We start from the raw sequence: 16,979 nt of genomic DNA on the forward strand, positions 1-16,979 counted from the left end.
AAATTTGTCTGCAGTATGCCAAATACCATCTCACGTCCACTTTAATGTTCTTGCATGTGAGTTTTAAGGAGTGTCTGACAAAATAAAATAAAAAATGTAGTAAATCTATGTAAACACATCTGCACCTGTCCTTTAACCTGACGCGCTGAAACTGGCGATGCCCCAATCAGTCAACTCAAGGTCAAATTGAGGAAGGCAGCCAGTTGGTTTCCTCCTGCCTTAGCGTCAACAGGTAGTGGACCTCTATCTCTCTGCAGATGCCACCGCTCACTCACTGTCAAACTGAGTTTCAAGACCAGTGAGTCTGACGGCTAGCCTGCCGCTACTGGACATCTGCAGTAACAGGAGTTGAAGGGACTCATATGAACACTACCATCCAGGCAATATTAGCAAAGACTGGCCAGCTGACTTTCATTCTATGAGAGGCTGAACGAAAACAGTTTGAGACCTTGAGTCAATTAAGCATGTTATTGATTTCCTGTTGTTGTGCATTAGTTTGCTGAGGTGAAATCTCAACAACAAAAACTAAATGTTTTTTTTGTTTGTTTTTTTTAATATTTTTCTGACAGTGTCACTTTGTCCTAACTTTGCCTCGTCCTAAGCTTGCTTTCCTTGACTTTGAGTCAACTTTTCTTTTGCAACTCTTAACCAGTCAGACTCTGTTTCCTGCAGGGCATAGTGCTCGCTGTGCTGCTGCTGCGGAGTGCTATTTAAAGTAGCCCTAACTGTCTATGGGAAACAGGAGAACTATTGTGTTCTTCAGGCTGTTGCAGGAGACAGAAAGTGGCTGTACCAATCCGAATCAAATATTAATTTTGTTATTGTGTGGTGAATGCAGAATACAGCACTTGGCCTGTTGCCTCCTGGAGATGGAGTGTATTTGGCTTCTATTTTAGCACAGTTAGGGTCTAATGCATGGTGACGTGTTTGGGTCATGTTGACGACAGTAAGAAAAAAGGGAAGTGCCACAACAAAGTAAACTTTTGAATCGAGATGGCAGTTCTGCATTTGAAAAGGTGAAGTGTTTGCATTTTGTTTTTGTCGATTTGATTCCAGCAGTGCTGCATTTGAAGATTTACAGTTGCTGTATATCAGACTGTAGATCTTCAAATCTTCTGACTTGCATCTGAAACTCATGACCTCTTTCATTAAAAATATGAACATATGTATAAATCATAATAATGGTCGTTAATAATGAAAAAGTGCATTTGCCAAAGAAAGAAGGAAGCCAGAAGATTTTACGTCTATGCTTCAGGTGAAGCGCTGGGCCAGTTGTGTATCCGTGGTTGAAAACTCCTTTTGACAGGGGATGCACACAAATTTTTTTAAGCTTTTTGCAACAGATAATATGTTATTGTTATTGCCATTTCTCATTTTTGGCCTTAAGGGTCTGACTTCATCACCCCCACCCCGCTCAAGGAATCTCCAAGGGAGACAGGCAGTAATGATTTCCTCCCTTGGCCTCAAGCCCTACAGGTGGATTTTGAGGTGAAAGTAGGTCCTAAGGCATATTGTACTAGAGGTACTGGCAACACCACCAGTGTCAGGAAGTGTGGGGTGAGCTTTCAGGCAAATGTCATGGTTTTCCTCTGCAACTGTATAAGGTATAGTGGGAAGAGTGTGCAGACTTCAGGTTCGACTCTGCAAAAACAAGAGAGATCAGAGGCAATAGGAGACAGACATGTAAAGGGCTTTCAGGGCAGGAATAAATAATTAAATAACTAACTGAATAAGAATTCATAGTTAAAACTTCCTGGACCATAGTAGGGACTTTTTTATCAAATGGAGAACTTTTTCTGTATCCCCCCTTCCGATGAAACCTTTTTGACAGACTGGTCATCTAACTCACTCAAATATGATGATCTGTGATCGAGTCAGTGTTGCTTTGAATTTTTAAACTCCAAAGTTAAATCAGTCTTTGGGGTGACAGTAGACATGTAATTGATCTTTAAGCCTCCTTTTCAAATACATCAAAGCAAGAGCTCCCCTGCAGAGTGGATCAGAGTGGCCTTTGGTTCTCAGTTCAAAGATATGAGTGTGGCGCATGTTAATTTATGCATCTGTCTCGTTGCATGTTTTCTGATTTGGGCGTGTACTACAGCCTCTCTTGACAAGCTGCCCTCTTGCAAGCAGTGCAAGAGAACCTCTTTTAAACTAGATGCCTATTACGTTTTAATGTATTTTCCCTAGCAGTGTTGAGTAACTGCTCTCAAAGAAATATAACACAGCTCGTTAAATGTCTGATTGTTCAACGTGTCTTTCACTTACTGAGTCAACAGCAGTTTATTAGTACTTGCTTGAGTGTGGCATGTTTTAGGGGTGATCTAAGGCACTGTTTTATGGCATCACAACAACCACAGCAACCAAACATTTAGTATTATAATGACTTATAAAAACACTTTGCAAATATATGGAACACTGAGGGCACCAGGGCACAAGTTTAATAGTGCACAAGTTGGAGGTTTATTTTAGTTACTGGTGAATTATGCAGCAAAAACAGGATAAATCTGAAAATATTAGTAATATATATATTTTTTAATCCTCAAATAGAAGATGTGTTAGAATAAGCTTAAATGAACAGGCTTAATTAAGCACAGTGGTAGTTCAGAGTAGGGCTGTTCGATATAACGATATATATCGGATGACGATATAAAAACGTCTATCGTTTCATTTTACGCTATCGTTTGTTTCATGGTGTTGCAAAATAAAGTGTTTACGGCAATATTTTTCATCGTTTTGATGGTCAGTGTAGTGGCTATATTAATTTCTTAAAGTTCTCTCTATCTCTTATATTTAATATAACCACACTACGGACGGACAAGCGCCTGTTTTTATGCATTGTCGTTAGCAACAACGACGGTAAAACCATCGCGTGTCCGCTTGTTTATTTTCTACATAAACCTTTCACAATAAAGCTCAAGATCCTGTTGAGACTTTTCAAAATAAACTAAATCACGTGAAAGAGTATGCAGAGTATTTACGGATGAGAAGCAAAAAAGGCCCATCAGGTGCTAAAAAATAAAGCTTAGTCTCAAACGTTAGAACAGGCTTTTCCCCGCAGCACGCTGTGTAATAAATACTCACAAAGAAAACGGCAGCTGTTGCAACTTATGTCTAAAAATGTATCGTTTCATGCATCTGTTAAAACACTCGACTCCAGGTACACGACGCCCAGCTGGAAACACTTCACGCAAGTCGAGCTGCCCGAGATTCACATAATTTACAGAAAATGTTAAATTTTTGTGATTTATATCGTTATCGGGACGATAGATGTCTTATATCGGGATATGAGATTTTGGTCATATCGCACAGCCCTACTTCAGAGAGACTTAAAGTCAAGCTCAGATAGAGTCCTGACAGATCAGCTGAATGCTTACCTAATACCTTTCTTCACATCCAACTGCCAAATCTCATATTGATGTGTTATATAAGCCGCATCAGCCTGTCCACAGTTGGCGCTCATCTGCAAGTCACTTTGCAACCCACCTCCACACCAGGTTCTCTTTTTTTTTAGAATGTAGTTAAGTCTTATATAATATATTCTCTTTTAACAAATTAAATCTAAGCAGCAGTCTGTTAGTCTGTTATTTGAGATGTGGCAATGCATAGCTTCCATTGTGCCATACCTTAATGACATGACCTGTTATGGACATCAGACTGCTACATAATGACTTCATAGTTGTGGTCAGTTATTACTTAATATAGACTGAAACAGGTGTACATTTCTGCCTTGCTTCAGTTCTTTTGTGTTATCAGAACATGGCCTTTATTTAAAAATTAATTAATCATAACATTAATTAACATGAGGATAATATATACAGAATATATACATGATAGCATCTAGGACTGGGCGATATATTGAGTTTTTAAATATATCGATATATTTTTATACGAGATAAGAGATGTGACAATATCGTTTATATCGATATAGTCTATGTTACGTTATAATTATACCGCAAGTTTGCCTCTCTTTCGTCCACTTTTGTCTCTACGCTGCGTTACTCTGCCTCGCCCCTCTCCTTCACTGAACACAACTCCCACTCCCCCATCGCTTCACCTGAAGGTAACGACATGATGGACATGGTAGCTATCAAAGAGGAACTGGTCGGTAAAAAGAAAACATTTAGAGATTACTATTTTAGTGCTGCAGCGTTACTCTCGCCATAACTGTATTAACGCGGCAAATCTCCGTTAACGAGTTACCGCGGATCGCCCCGTGCGTGGGGCTGCATGGCGTCAACGCGTTAGCGGTTACCTCGTTAACGTATTGACACCGTGCAGCTTACTACTATTTTCACCATTTACAACAGCGCCATAAAGTGCAAAATGAAGACTTACAAACCTCGTATACCGTATTTTTCGGACTATAACCTTACACTAAAATCCTTTCATTTTCTCAAAAATCGACAGTGTGCCTTATGTATGAGTTCTGGTTGTGCTTACTGACCGCGAACCGATTTTATGTGGTACACAGCGCTCAGCAATCTGTCAAAAATGCTTTAGTACGACTTTGGTAAGCTACGAAGCCGCACCGCTTGATGGATTGTCGGAGCATTATGGCTAGCGTAGTCAGGAGCCTTGCGGAGTAATGCATACTGTGCTTCAATGTAATATTACCGTATTGTGTGCGCATAAGGAGCACAAATGGCACCTGTAAGAGACACGGTTACGAAGCGGATTTCAAACTCCAGGCTGTCAGTCACCCAGTAGAACTTGGGAACAGAGCAGCTGCGAAATCTGTCTCTTTGTTATTATGCTCAGCGTCTTTTAGTTTACATTTTGACTGCACAATTGTGAGCGTTTTGTTATGCACAAAAAAACCATTGTTTTATTTTAATTATGGAGAATTATTATTTAATAAATGCTGATAATTTATTTCTGAGTAATTTTTTCATGTACATCTACGCTGTATGTTAATAAAAGTGCCTATGTGAGATCTGGGACACAGTGTGACTAAGAACTCTCTTTTTGTTCTTACTTTATGGCTTTAAAAAATATCGATATATATATATCGTATATCGCCATCTAGCTAAAGAATATCGAGATATGAATTTTAGGCCATATCACCCAGCCCTAATAGCATCATATAAATACTTAGTGCGTCCAGTCCACACATCCCCAAGGTAATATTACACTGAAATCTGATTAAAAGTATTATTATATTGAGTACAGAGAAAAAAGATAGTTTGAGATGATCTGAGCTTTGTGACATGTTACAGCTTTGTGATATTCTGCTGGAAGCAGCATCAGAAGGCCAATCCAATGTGGTCATAAAGAGATGGACACGGTCAGCAATAATGCTCAGTTGATACTAGGGGCCCAACCTGTGCAAGGAAAATACCCCCCACACCATTGTGTCACCACCAGCAGCCTAAACTGGTGCTGGTGGTGTTGGCGGGATGGATCAATCCTTTTTTAAATTCTGGCTCTGACATTTTGATATCACAGCAGAAATTGAGAGTTGTCTGACCAGACAACATTTTTCCAGTCTTCCCCCTTACCAATTTTTGTCAGCTCATGAGAATTGTAATTTCAGTTTCCTCTTAGCTGACATTGGTGGCATCTGCTGTGGTCTTGGTCTCCACTATCTACGGATGGAAATATTTGAATACTTAGTTAAACGCCTCACTATTTTACCTAGCTGTTATTTCTGTCTGTCTGCTGTGTGGTAAATTGCAGGGTTTATCAGATCATTATACCCTAAAATAGCTTGTATTATGGAATTGAGGTTAATCTTATTATGATTCACAGTTTTGAAATAATTCTCTGTAGGTTTATGAGTAGGAGAGAAATGAACACGAGATCCATTGTTATGTAATTTTTTATTTAAGCTTTAGATACAAATCAAATTTGGAGCTTTCACCTATACAGGAAAATCTGGTTTCAAGGATTCGAGCTTTCCAGTCATAGAGAAGTCCTGGAAAACTACCGGATATAAAATCTTATATTTCAGCAGCATGAGCTAAACATGCCACAGCAGACTACCTTTTGCACAGTTTCATACATCTAAGGCAATGTGTATTTCAGCCACTTCAAGCTGAATAATCTCATTCCCCACATCCAGGGACAATGGCTGTCAAATGCTATTTGTCAGCACTGCAGAGTCATTTTCAAAATGCCACCACACTAATCCAGCAGCTGCAGCATGTATGACTTTTTCTGTGAAAGCTGTATCAAGCTCACATTTTGCATTTTCACTCCACTACATTGTGATTCTCCTCTCAGTACATAACATGATCGAACAAGAGCAGAATTCAACTGCATTGGGGACACTCTTAAAGTTCGAGTAGCTCACTATTGGCTGCTTGTGTTGTTCTGTTCACTGCTGTGCTCTTTGTGCACTTCATGTCCTCACTAATAGGTTTCTATTATCTCGGAGACATTACAAAATGAGTTTGCCTTTCAACATTTTATGCTATGCTTTATGCTTTATACAGCAAATGACTCACTTGGCTTGTAAAGAAGAGGAGAAGGGTTTAGGAGCTCAGCTAATATACAGTGTAATACTACAGTACATAATTAAATATAATGCATGTGTGTGTTAGGTTAGATTTGGTTACATTTATTAAAGCTTAAGGTTGAAAAGAAACCATGATGGTAAAATAGTCCATTGAGCTAGTATAGTGGTGTAGGGGGCAAACAGAGCCAATAAACCAGTTATTCCCACCACCCATCCCCCTACCACGACCCTAGAACATCTTAATGAGCAGCTGTTTACTGTGCTGACAAGAGACCAGACTAAAACATGCCATTTATGACTCTGTATTGCCTTTCTTTCCCGTGCTGAATGTCTTTCTTGCATCTCGCTCCACTCTGCATGGACATCTTTGTTTTTTGGAAGTGCTCTCTGGCTGAACAAGTGTTTAATATATAATAGTGTTTTGGTTTTTTTTTTCTACTTTTGTGTTCTTTTTGAATTGAATTGAATATCTTTATTGTCATTGTCGCTTGAACAATGAAATTAAAAAAATTGTCTTCGATCGGTGCTGAAAACCTTAAAATAAAACAATAAAACAACAGAACATTTACATTCATTCCAATAGATATGCCTCAATTAGTTGCAAGTTATTCCACAGCATGGTACAAGGTTGGTAATGCTGATGTTCAAATACGATATTGCTGTTGGGTAGAAGCTGTGTTTAAATTTGTTTGTTCTTGCTTTGATTGTCCTATACCGTCTGCCCGAGGGCAGCAGTTTTACCAGGAAATGGCCGAGGTGAGAAGTGTCTTTCATGATGTTCTGAATATTTCACTGTTTATTTGATCTGACACTAAAGATTTAAAATATACAACAAAGAGGAAAAGCATCTACCAATACAGGAGTATTCATAATGTGTGTACTCAAACTACAACAAAAAAATCTGCTTCCGATACATGCAGTGGTTGCTATTCATGCTAGCTTGTGTAGATAATGCCAAATTTGGTTACAAGAGGACCGTAAATCACAGTGTGCATAGACAATAAAACATAATTTATAGTACAGAACATTGTTCTGAGACAGAGATCGCTTTCATGTTGGTTTCACGCTAATTAAGTTTATTTTATTGATTTGACTAGTCAAGCACTGATTGACTTGCCTGTCCTGATAACAGATCCATGAGATAACATACTGTGAATTGTAGTTGGCTAAATTTGACAAAGAGCAGTGAACTTAAGATCTACAATGTAAAATTAGTTGAACATCTAGCTTGTATACAAAAAAAAGTACAGTCCACTGGAGCTCACGGTATTAATCAGTTTATCAAAGTTATTTTCACACAGTGTCCCAACTTGAACTGCACCGCCAGGGCCTCTGCCCTTGACTTCCACCCGACACAAAGATTTTCTCTATTTCTGTCAAACATGCTGCCCACCACAGCTGTAGCTGCTTATGTCATGGTTATGTCATGCACCTGGCCTCTACAGCACCTCTTGTAGGTTGTGAGCCCACAGAAGAAAAGAGTCAGTTAGGATCTGACTAGGATGTTTCCTGGAAGCCTGGGTGAGGTGTTCCGTGCAATCTATCAGGAGAACATGGGACCAGAACATGCTGGAGAGATTATGACTTTCAGCTGACCTGAGAACACCTCAGTGTTTCGCCAGATAAACTGGAGGAGGTGGTTGGGGAGAGGGAGGTTTGGGCTAGTCAGTTAGTCTGCTGCCCTTGCAGCCTGGCCCCAGTTTAGCAGAAAAAAATTGATGGATGGATATTTTCATACTATTTATTTTTCTCCGTTGGGTCTTAGGGTTCTTCAATGTGCCAAATCACAGTTTATCCCATGGTGGAAAGACTGTTTTGTGATGCTTTAGTTTTTGTTACTATTCTACTGGATTCAGAGCAGATAGTTTATTATATTTTCTGATTTTATGATCTAAGTTATCAAGGAGTTATCAGGGAGTCCATAAAACAGACTGGTTGGTGTCTTAGTGTTGCCTATGTTTTCATGTTGACAGTTTGGAAAAGATTTTACCAAGATAGGAACACAAACAAGGCTAAATCATATCTTAATATGATTTTACTTTAATGCAACATTGCACTACACTGCTCCTCTCCCATTCTCTCCACTGCATGTAAGTCACTGTCTCATTCATGAGCTTAGTGTTGTGTCTGCTGTATTCGCACATTCAGCACTCCAATCAGGCTGCTGAATATGTCTGAAGCTTTAGATGTCTAGAGAAGACCACAGGGCCTAATAACTGCAACTGGCTCAGACGATATCATGTGCCCTCAGGGGTGCTGCCATTGCTGTCTCATCCCGGGATGTCCTCATTTTCCAACGCTTGCATGTCTTTTGTGATTTTCATGGTGTGAACTAAATATACCTGTTCAGTTGCATGTTACCACAGATATATCTAATCAGTCAATCGTATGGCAGCAGCTCAGGCATGCAGACACTGTCTGTGATGTCCAGATGGTAGGGCCAGAATATGGCATGAACAACATAAAAGCATGGATCCATCCTGCCTTGTATCTACAGTTTAGACTGGTGGTGATGTGATGGTGTGGCGGATATTTCTTTGACACACATTGGGCTAGCTGAGCATCATTTAAAGTTACCAGAGATATTGTTGCTGACCATGTGCATCACATTTGAAATTCAGCTTTTCTCACTTTTAAAAAATTTTTTCTCCCAAGACGACCTAAGAAAGCGTGAAATCAACATTTTATAAATCCTGAGCAGTTACTCCTCCTTTCACTGACACAGGCTCATCACTAAACTGTAGCATGTGAGTGTGTAGGAGAGTGTGTCAGCTATTGACGAGGTAATCTGCATTTTCCATGCGGCTCAGTTTGACCTCTACAAGTATTGATTTTTTGAGGGAGAGGATTAGTAAATCACTGTAGCTCAGTGTGAGTACTAGTTGCTTCTATCACTCCAAAGAGGCACAAAGGAAGGATCTCTACCAGCTGCTATTATGAGTGAGAATATGCATTCTTGGAGACACGTATGGTAGCAGTAACTACCACCAAGGTTTTTATCTGTGGTAGTCCATGAACAGATTTTGATGCAGTCAATGGAGTCACATAGAATTGCCTTTCACTCATGAATTCCTGGTGCCTCATACACTAGCAGTTTCTGTGCAGCCCTGGCCCTGGCCCATGTGTTTGTCTGATAAAGAAAGAAACTAATTTCCGTGATCCCTTTGTAATTACCTCCCATGCATCATTAGCCGAGTGTCGAGGTCTGCTAATACTTGCAGCAGGTGCGTCAGAGAGTTTATAGATGCTCTTGTCTGCATCTGGAAGACTGATGTCCACATGGCCCCCATTTGTCATCTCCTGTCATTTTCACAGGCTTTGGAGTTAATGGCATGGAAATATTAGCCATTTCTAGTGCTGGCAGAAACTAATCTACAGTAGAGAAATGAGACTGAAAAGTGCTGTTCCACTCAACCTGAAGTGTGATCACTGGAAAACATAATCAACAGTAAAGCGACTTTGCTTCATTATCAGTCTTTGTTATTAAATTAAAGAGTAAAAGACAATTGTAAGCTCCTCAGGAGTCTGTCTCTCCGTGCCATGCGATAACAACACAAACAAGAAGCAAGATTAAAAACGCTTCCAAACATGTTGGCACAATGAAAAGTGGCCCAAAGCTTCCCTGGTAAGCAAAAAACACTAATGCAGCGGCGTTTACACAGTTTAATTATGAGGCTGTCTCACTGGGAAACAGAGGAGTGAAGGAGTGGTTATTAATAGAAAGAGTCCTGCGAGATCAGTTGTTAGCCCGTCCTTAAAGCAGAGAGAGGGAGAGAGAGGCAGAGAGAGAGAGGTAGGTGAAACAGTCCTTTTGGCTCTTGAAAGATGATTAAATGAGTTCCGAACAGCCTAGAATCTTCCTGACAGGGAGGCGTTTAGCCCATGATGCGCGTCAAATTAAAAGGAGCGCGAGATGCATATTCCACTCGCAAATAGATTGAATTCCCTCACAGTTTCGCTGTGACTCAGCTCATAATCCCAGGCAAGGTTTTCAACCCTCCCAACACACACACACACATGTGCTTCTGGCTCTGTGAGGCACAAATTCAAAACAACAAGCCCAATTTTCAACATTGCATCTCGCCTTTGGTGGTTTGGTACAATTTGTTTGTTGTGTGCCATGAAAGTTTTGTGCTCTGCGGCTGCTGTGACACTGCTGCAGTGTACCAATACAGAGGATGCTGAGAATCATTAGCATAAAGAGAGAAAATTACAATCATGATTATAGTTAATAGCAATTATGGAGTCTTGACAGGGACTTCCAGTCAATCCAGTCTCTTTTATCTCAGGATAGGTGTGAAGACACCAAGACAGTGGCGAGTAATTTGTAGTGAGAGTAGCGAATAGAGGGAAGAGAACCTGGAGAGGTTGAGGCATTCTTTGGAGAAAAAAGTAAAGAAAGTTAGTAAAAACAATACAATTCAATTCAAATTCATTTACAGAATATAGCGCCAAATCACAGCATTTTCCTCAAGGCGCTTTATATTGTAAGGCAAAGACCCTATAATAATGGAAACTGAACCCCAAGAGTGAGAAGACCACCTATGAGCAGGGACTTGGCAACAGTGGGAAGGAAAAACTCCCTTTTAACAGGAAGAAACCTCAGACAGAACCAGGCTCAGGGAGGGGACAAAAGACACATTTCAGGGTCACCTGATCCAGCCCTGACTAAAAGCAAGACCAAATATGTATGTGAATGATAGCAGGGCTGGTTTAACAGTGGAAATGCAAGGTAGCTAAATTGTAATACCTGAAGTTTACCATTCAGAACAACATACAACGTACATGAGAGGTGATGAAGAGAGTGAAGGCAGGGTGGAGTGGGTGGAGAGTGTCAGGGGTGATTTGTGACAGAAGGATAGCAGTGAGAGTGAAAGGAGAGGTTTACAAGATGATAATGAGAGCTGTAGTTCTTCTTGCTTTGCAACAGTGGTGCATTATTACCTCTCTGCACTTCAAGTGAGTTCTTATGGAAGTTTCTTTTATGGATTAGTCATTTAGTGAGTAAAAACGACTACAACAACAAAAAAGGCAACACTTTCACTGCAGCCCTCATATGCAAGTTAAAGTCCAGCTTTTGGGAAAAATGGTCTTGAAATTCTTGGAAAGAGGAACAAAAGCTTTGTAAGCTCAGGGGAATTTGAATGAGATATAATATTAGGAGCTGTCAAAAATAGAATCAGCAGAGTGAAGAGTCCTCAGGCTTAAAGGGAGATGCTGGACTTGCACATTGTACCGCCTAACAGTCCAATGTTTCCTTGAAACACCCCTTTTTTCCCCAGAAAGACATTAAAACATAACTGAAGCTTTCATGGCATTTTCAGCAGGCTTCAGCTTTTATACTGGATGGCCCATTAAGCCGACAAGCTTGTTCTCTTTGATCTCACAGGGTTTTGTTTGTGGTTGATACTGCGTTTTTAGTGGGAGCTTGAGAATTGACTGCATGGCCTACTTTGACAGCGTTGACAGTGTTCTCTCGGCAGCCTCGGGGTTTGCTCCCAGTATTGTCTACTGATCTCTGCAAACCAGCCTTTTACGAAAACCTCAATCAGCTTTCAGTGTGAAAGCATTAAAAAAAAGAAATCCAAATGAATCCATCTAGTAATCATCTGAGGTGTCAAGTTGGTTATCAAAGCAATGAGGTGGCGTGGCTGCTGTTAATTCACATCAGACTGACAGCAGTGAAGAATGAAGTTGCTTCCTGTCCTGAGAACAAATTGAACTCCTGCTGTGATTTATGCTCTGATTGCAATTGCTTGTGTCGGTATGAGCTATCTGAAGTGAGGTTTATTTTCCTGCAGTGGATAAGTTGGCAGGTATTACAGTGACAAATGCGAGAGGACAGGTGAAATGATTTGAAATGAGAGTGTTGGACCAATATATTTGACCTCTCCCAGTGATACTGATGTAGGTTGTGCTGATGGATAGGTCTATTCCAAGTGAAGCTCAGCAGGTGCTCCCATAACCACCAACTTCTATTAGTTCTCCACCATTTCTCATTATACGTACACAGACTCCTTATGAAGCCATGCATCAGTTGTGGGTAGTCAGTCAATGTATTTCTTTCCTGCAAATTTAGAATTTTAAAAAATTGTCTGTAAGTCGATTTTTTAAATTGAATCTTGCACAAATCCTAAAAGATGTTTCCTGCTGTTTATTCCAGATGCTCTGTCCTGCTTTTTCACAGACGTTTCAAAAAGAAATGATACAGCTCCAGAACTTATGCACTTTTATGGACATAGTATTCCACCAAATACTCCACAAGAGCAGAGATTATTTTGCAGACTCTCAAGAAGGAGCTCAAGATATAACCACTCATTTTATCAGTGTATTGTTAATGCACACCTTATAAAGCTACAAGTTCAAAACCAACAAAACTTACTAACAAGATCATTCAAAACTAACTCTTGTTTGTCTTCACCCTGGAAACACTGGAAAACAGAGCCTATAGAAACAGCATAAAAAATGACTAAGTCCAACTATAAGTAGCCCGTACATGGAGGTCCTACGGACATCAACAATAGACGTTCAGTAGACGTTAAAAAAAGACGTTGCCTGGCGTTACAAAACAACCCCATCAGTGGACCAAAATTGCATGTCCAAAAGTGACATATAAAGATGTCACTCCGATGTCACTTTGTGCATAGCGTAGTCGTTGTGCGGTTGATCACAACCATTTCAAAACCAAATAAAATCGTTTTCAAATGTTGCATAAAGAACCCCAAAGACACATGGGTTTACTTCATAGCAAGCAGTGCACGCTACATCGGTAGCTACTGCACTACTAGGCTGAGGGAATAGCCCATAATTTGCATTGCATTGGATTGCACTGTGTTGGGTCTGCGCTTCCACAGGCCCCGCTGGTTTAGAGACTTATTCCCGTTAACGAAGCAAGGAAGCAAGACGAACAGCTTTAACCGGTTTTTACTTGCTAGCAAGGGAGGCTGGTCGGAACCAGGCTCTTGGAGCTGAACGCTCCTCACCTGTCTCTTAGCCAACTTCAAATAAACAGCCTTCCTTGCAGCCTTTTTATTGAATACAGTGAATACAAGCACCACCCATTGTAAACCCCCCTATGGTCACAAAAGGTTAAAACACTGCGTGTGTGTGTGTGTGTGTGTGTGTGTGTGTGTGTGTGTGTGTGTGTGTGTGTGTGTGTGTGCGCGCGCATGTATGCATGTGCGAGAATGTGTGTGTGTATGCATGTGAGTGTGTGTGTTTGTGTTTGGGGGTGCGTTTGTGTGACCTCCTGCTCACCAAAGGGTAATCTCCCCCACCCTGTATATGGCTTAACCCCTCTAACGGTCTCACCATACACAAACACAGGTGAGGTCATAAAGGCAGGAAGTAAAACATCCTCACTAAATAAGAAACAGAACCCTCACATAGGATGTGTCCCTATAAAACACTACAGCCTCCCCCACAAACAGGCTGGGGAGGTGGTCAGAAACAAAGGAATGTCTTTGATCATGCTGCTTGAACTAAGACTTACAAATTTAAGTAACACAATGACAACATTTAACAATTTCAACCTAGCACACTGCTCTCTGCCTGTACTACATTTTTTGCCTCTTGTCATGGTTGTTATGTATGTTTTATACATCCTGTCGCTGTCATTCTACATTTCTGTTGGTCACAGCAATGTACATCGCAGCATGGCAGGAGTGAGTGCTCTGCAGCCAGCATGGCTGTGATGCATTATTTTCTGTGGTGTGTGCTGAGCCATAACGGTTACTCGTTGTTTCGAAAGAGTTTCAGAGTCCAGCAGCACTTTTTTGAAGCGCAATTGATCGAAACATTTACTTTTAAACCAAATGTATTCTTTTTTGAGATTTCTATTCAATTCAATTCCATTTTTTAACCAAATTTAGACATTAAAGAGGGCGTGTTTTTAAAGACCAGTAGCTGGCACACCAGATTTAGCCCAGAAAATAGTGTCTTCTGGCATCTAGTGCTTTGTGGAGACTATATCCCCATGAACATTTAAGTCTCTGTTAAATTGAACTAAAGGTTTTTTAGTTAGTGTTTAACCGTATTTGATAAAATGGAAGAGTACTTTGAAAGAAGTATCATCGACCTGAATGACCAGACTTAAGGTTTCTCAAGATAACAACTTTGCATTGTAACAAGGTCAGTATTATACACTTATTCTGTCAGGCTGTCTGTTTTATATTGACGATTCATGCATGGTGGTGTTGGCATTTCATATAAGCAAGCAATAAAAGTGCTTTACAAAGCCAGTATGCAGCATACGAAAGTGAAAATAACTGTAATACAAAATGAAAATAAATTTAAAAAAAGTAATGGAAGGAAAAGTATAAATCATCAAAGTGATTGTGGAAATGCTTCAAGTTATTTCTTCATGAAGTTGCCCTGTGAGAACAGTGAGGAATTTTGATTAATGATCAGACTGGGAAAACAAGGAAGTGCACTGCCTGACAGCAGGAACTATGCTTCAGCCTTAGTGTCCATATTTTCCTCATCCAAAGGATTAAAGATTTTTATTCCACTCACACTGATTTCTCTGATCTATCTGGGACTATGAACATGTTCGACATTCAGCTATACTATCCATTAAACATCAAGAAAGTTTTAAAAAATGGTAGTTTTTCCAAGTACAGTAGTCTCACATATATCTCTAAACCCAAGAGATAATGGTAGAAGAAGCTATTTGTGAGAGTTGACGGTGCTAACCACTGTACCACTTGTTAGCAACAAGGTCAATTTAAGTATCATATAGAAGGATGGGGTCCTTTAATTGTATCATTTTAGAAGTACACTGAAGAACCTGTACATATACACGGAACTGAGGAGCTTCTTCGTTTTAGTTTTAGTCTGGACTGTGAACACTATTTTCCTCACAGCTGTGTCTGAAATTAAAGGAAGCCAATTATGTTTGGCAGCTACAGTTTTTCTATTTATTTATTTTTTAGGTTAATGTGTTGCAGCAGTTGAACCACTCTCTGCATTTTGCTGTTTTGAAGAAAACGTTCTTTCATTCTCTGTTTAAGCCCTCTGTGGTGTTTCCGAGTAAACACACTGTAATCCCTCCACAAAACCCTGCATGGACCCGGTGTTTTGATGTAAACAAAATGATTCATGAATTTTTGCCTGTGTGAGTGTGGCCTGCAGTGTTGTTCCCCCACAGCGACAGGTGTTGTATTAGACTTGAGGGGTCCAGCAGCAGTCAGAAACCCTCTGCCTAAATAATCCAGGGATGGCTACCAGGTACGTAACACAGCTCAGTTTTGGACCAGAGTGTCCTAAGACCTCTGTCACAACATTTTCGTCTGATTTGCTATAATTAGAAGGGCCCAGTGAGGCAAGAACACAGCCACTGGTCTAGTGCAAGTCACGAAACACTCAAGGCTACATTTGGGTAAAAGCTTCCAAACATGACTTGAGAGGTAACGAGGGGTACCCAAGTTGGGTAACAGGTGTCGACAGGAGGCACTGAGTGCTGTGATGATGCTGCAATAATGGTGCAGGCTGGTCCTTTTAGGCAAGGAATGGGCAAGTCCTTGAATTTGGAATAGAAATACTCTACAACGTTATCTTTTTGGAAGTTATAAAAGCTCTTCTTATTTGACAGCAAAATGACAATAATGGAACAATGATGTAGAAAAAGTTCAGGTGCTTCAGCTGTTAAGATTTTTACCCATCACGCCGAGGTGTTTCATTTGTCCCAAATTTGTTTTATAGGAAAAAACAAGCCCAAACATGCAGCTAGAGTCATGAAAAATTATTTTCAGACACTGGAAAAACAAGGAGCCCTGCAACAGATGGTGCGGTCCCCACAGAGTCCCCGTCTCAGCTTCACAGAGTCAGTCTGGGATTACATAAAGAGACAGCAGACAGTCAGATACCCTAAATCCACATATGAGCTGTGGCAGGTTCTCCAGTCTCTCTTGAAAACTGCTTTGAGGAGAAACAATGAAACAATAAATCAAACTAGTCAAGCATCCTTGCTTTACAATCAGAGCAGTTTTGGTAAAACTATATGAAGCTATATAGGGATTTCGAACAGATATCAAATGCCAATATCAGGTGTGATCTGCTCATTGAATGGTTTTTATCAGTTATCAGTCCCATGCATATCAGCAGTAGGTGGCTTTCTTTGCTCATAAAGCAAAAGTGTTTTTATCTTCAAAAACCTCTGGTTGCAAGGTAAAAAGTGGTATGCTCTGCTGCTGCTCTACCTCCTGGTTGTAGCTCAGGAGGTAGAGCAGGTCCTGTACTATCTCTATCTCTGGCTGCTCCAGTCTGCATCCCAAATATCCTTGGGCAAGATACTAACCCCAAGTTGCTCTCCGATGCATCCATTGGAGTATGAATTGGTGTGAATGTTAGACTGAAAAGTGCTTTGGCTATGGCTTTGAATACTCTGGGGGAGTAGAAAAGCACCATATAAGAATCAGTCTATTTAACATTTAAGTGAAATAAATATTTGATCCCAAAGGAAAATTTACTTAATACTTGTAGAAAGCTTGTTGGCAACCACAGCGGTAAGACAATATTT

At 40.3% G+C, this 16,979-nt stretch overlaps 1 protein-coding gene across 1 annotated transcript in view; it reads left to right on the forward strand.

Annotated features, from left to right (window-relative positions):
• zmat4a (zinc finger, matrin-type 4a) overlaps positions 1-16,979 on the forward strand; it is a 150,051-nt gene that overhangs the window by 29,864 nt on the left and 103,208 nt on the right. The window lies entirely within an intron of this gene.

The sequence above is a fragment of the Pelmatolapia mariae genome, linkage group LG12, assembly GCF_036321145.2.
Source record: "Pelmatolapia mariae isolate MD_Pm_ZW linkage group LG12, Pm_UMD_F_2, whole genome shotgun sequence".
In the NCBI taxonomy this organism is placed as follows: Eukaryota; Metazoa; Chordata; class Actinopteri; order Cichliformes; family Cichlidae; genus Pelmatolapia; species Pelmatolapia mariae.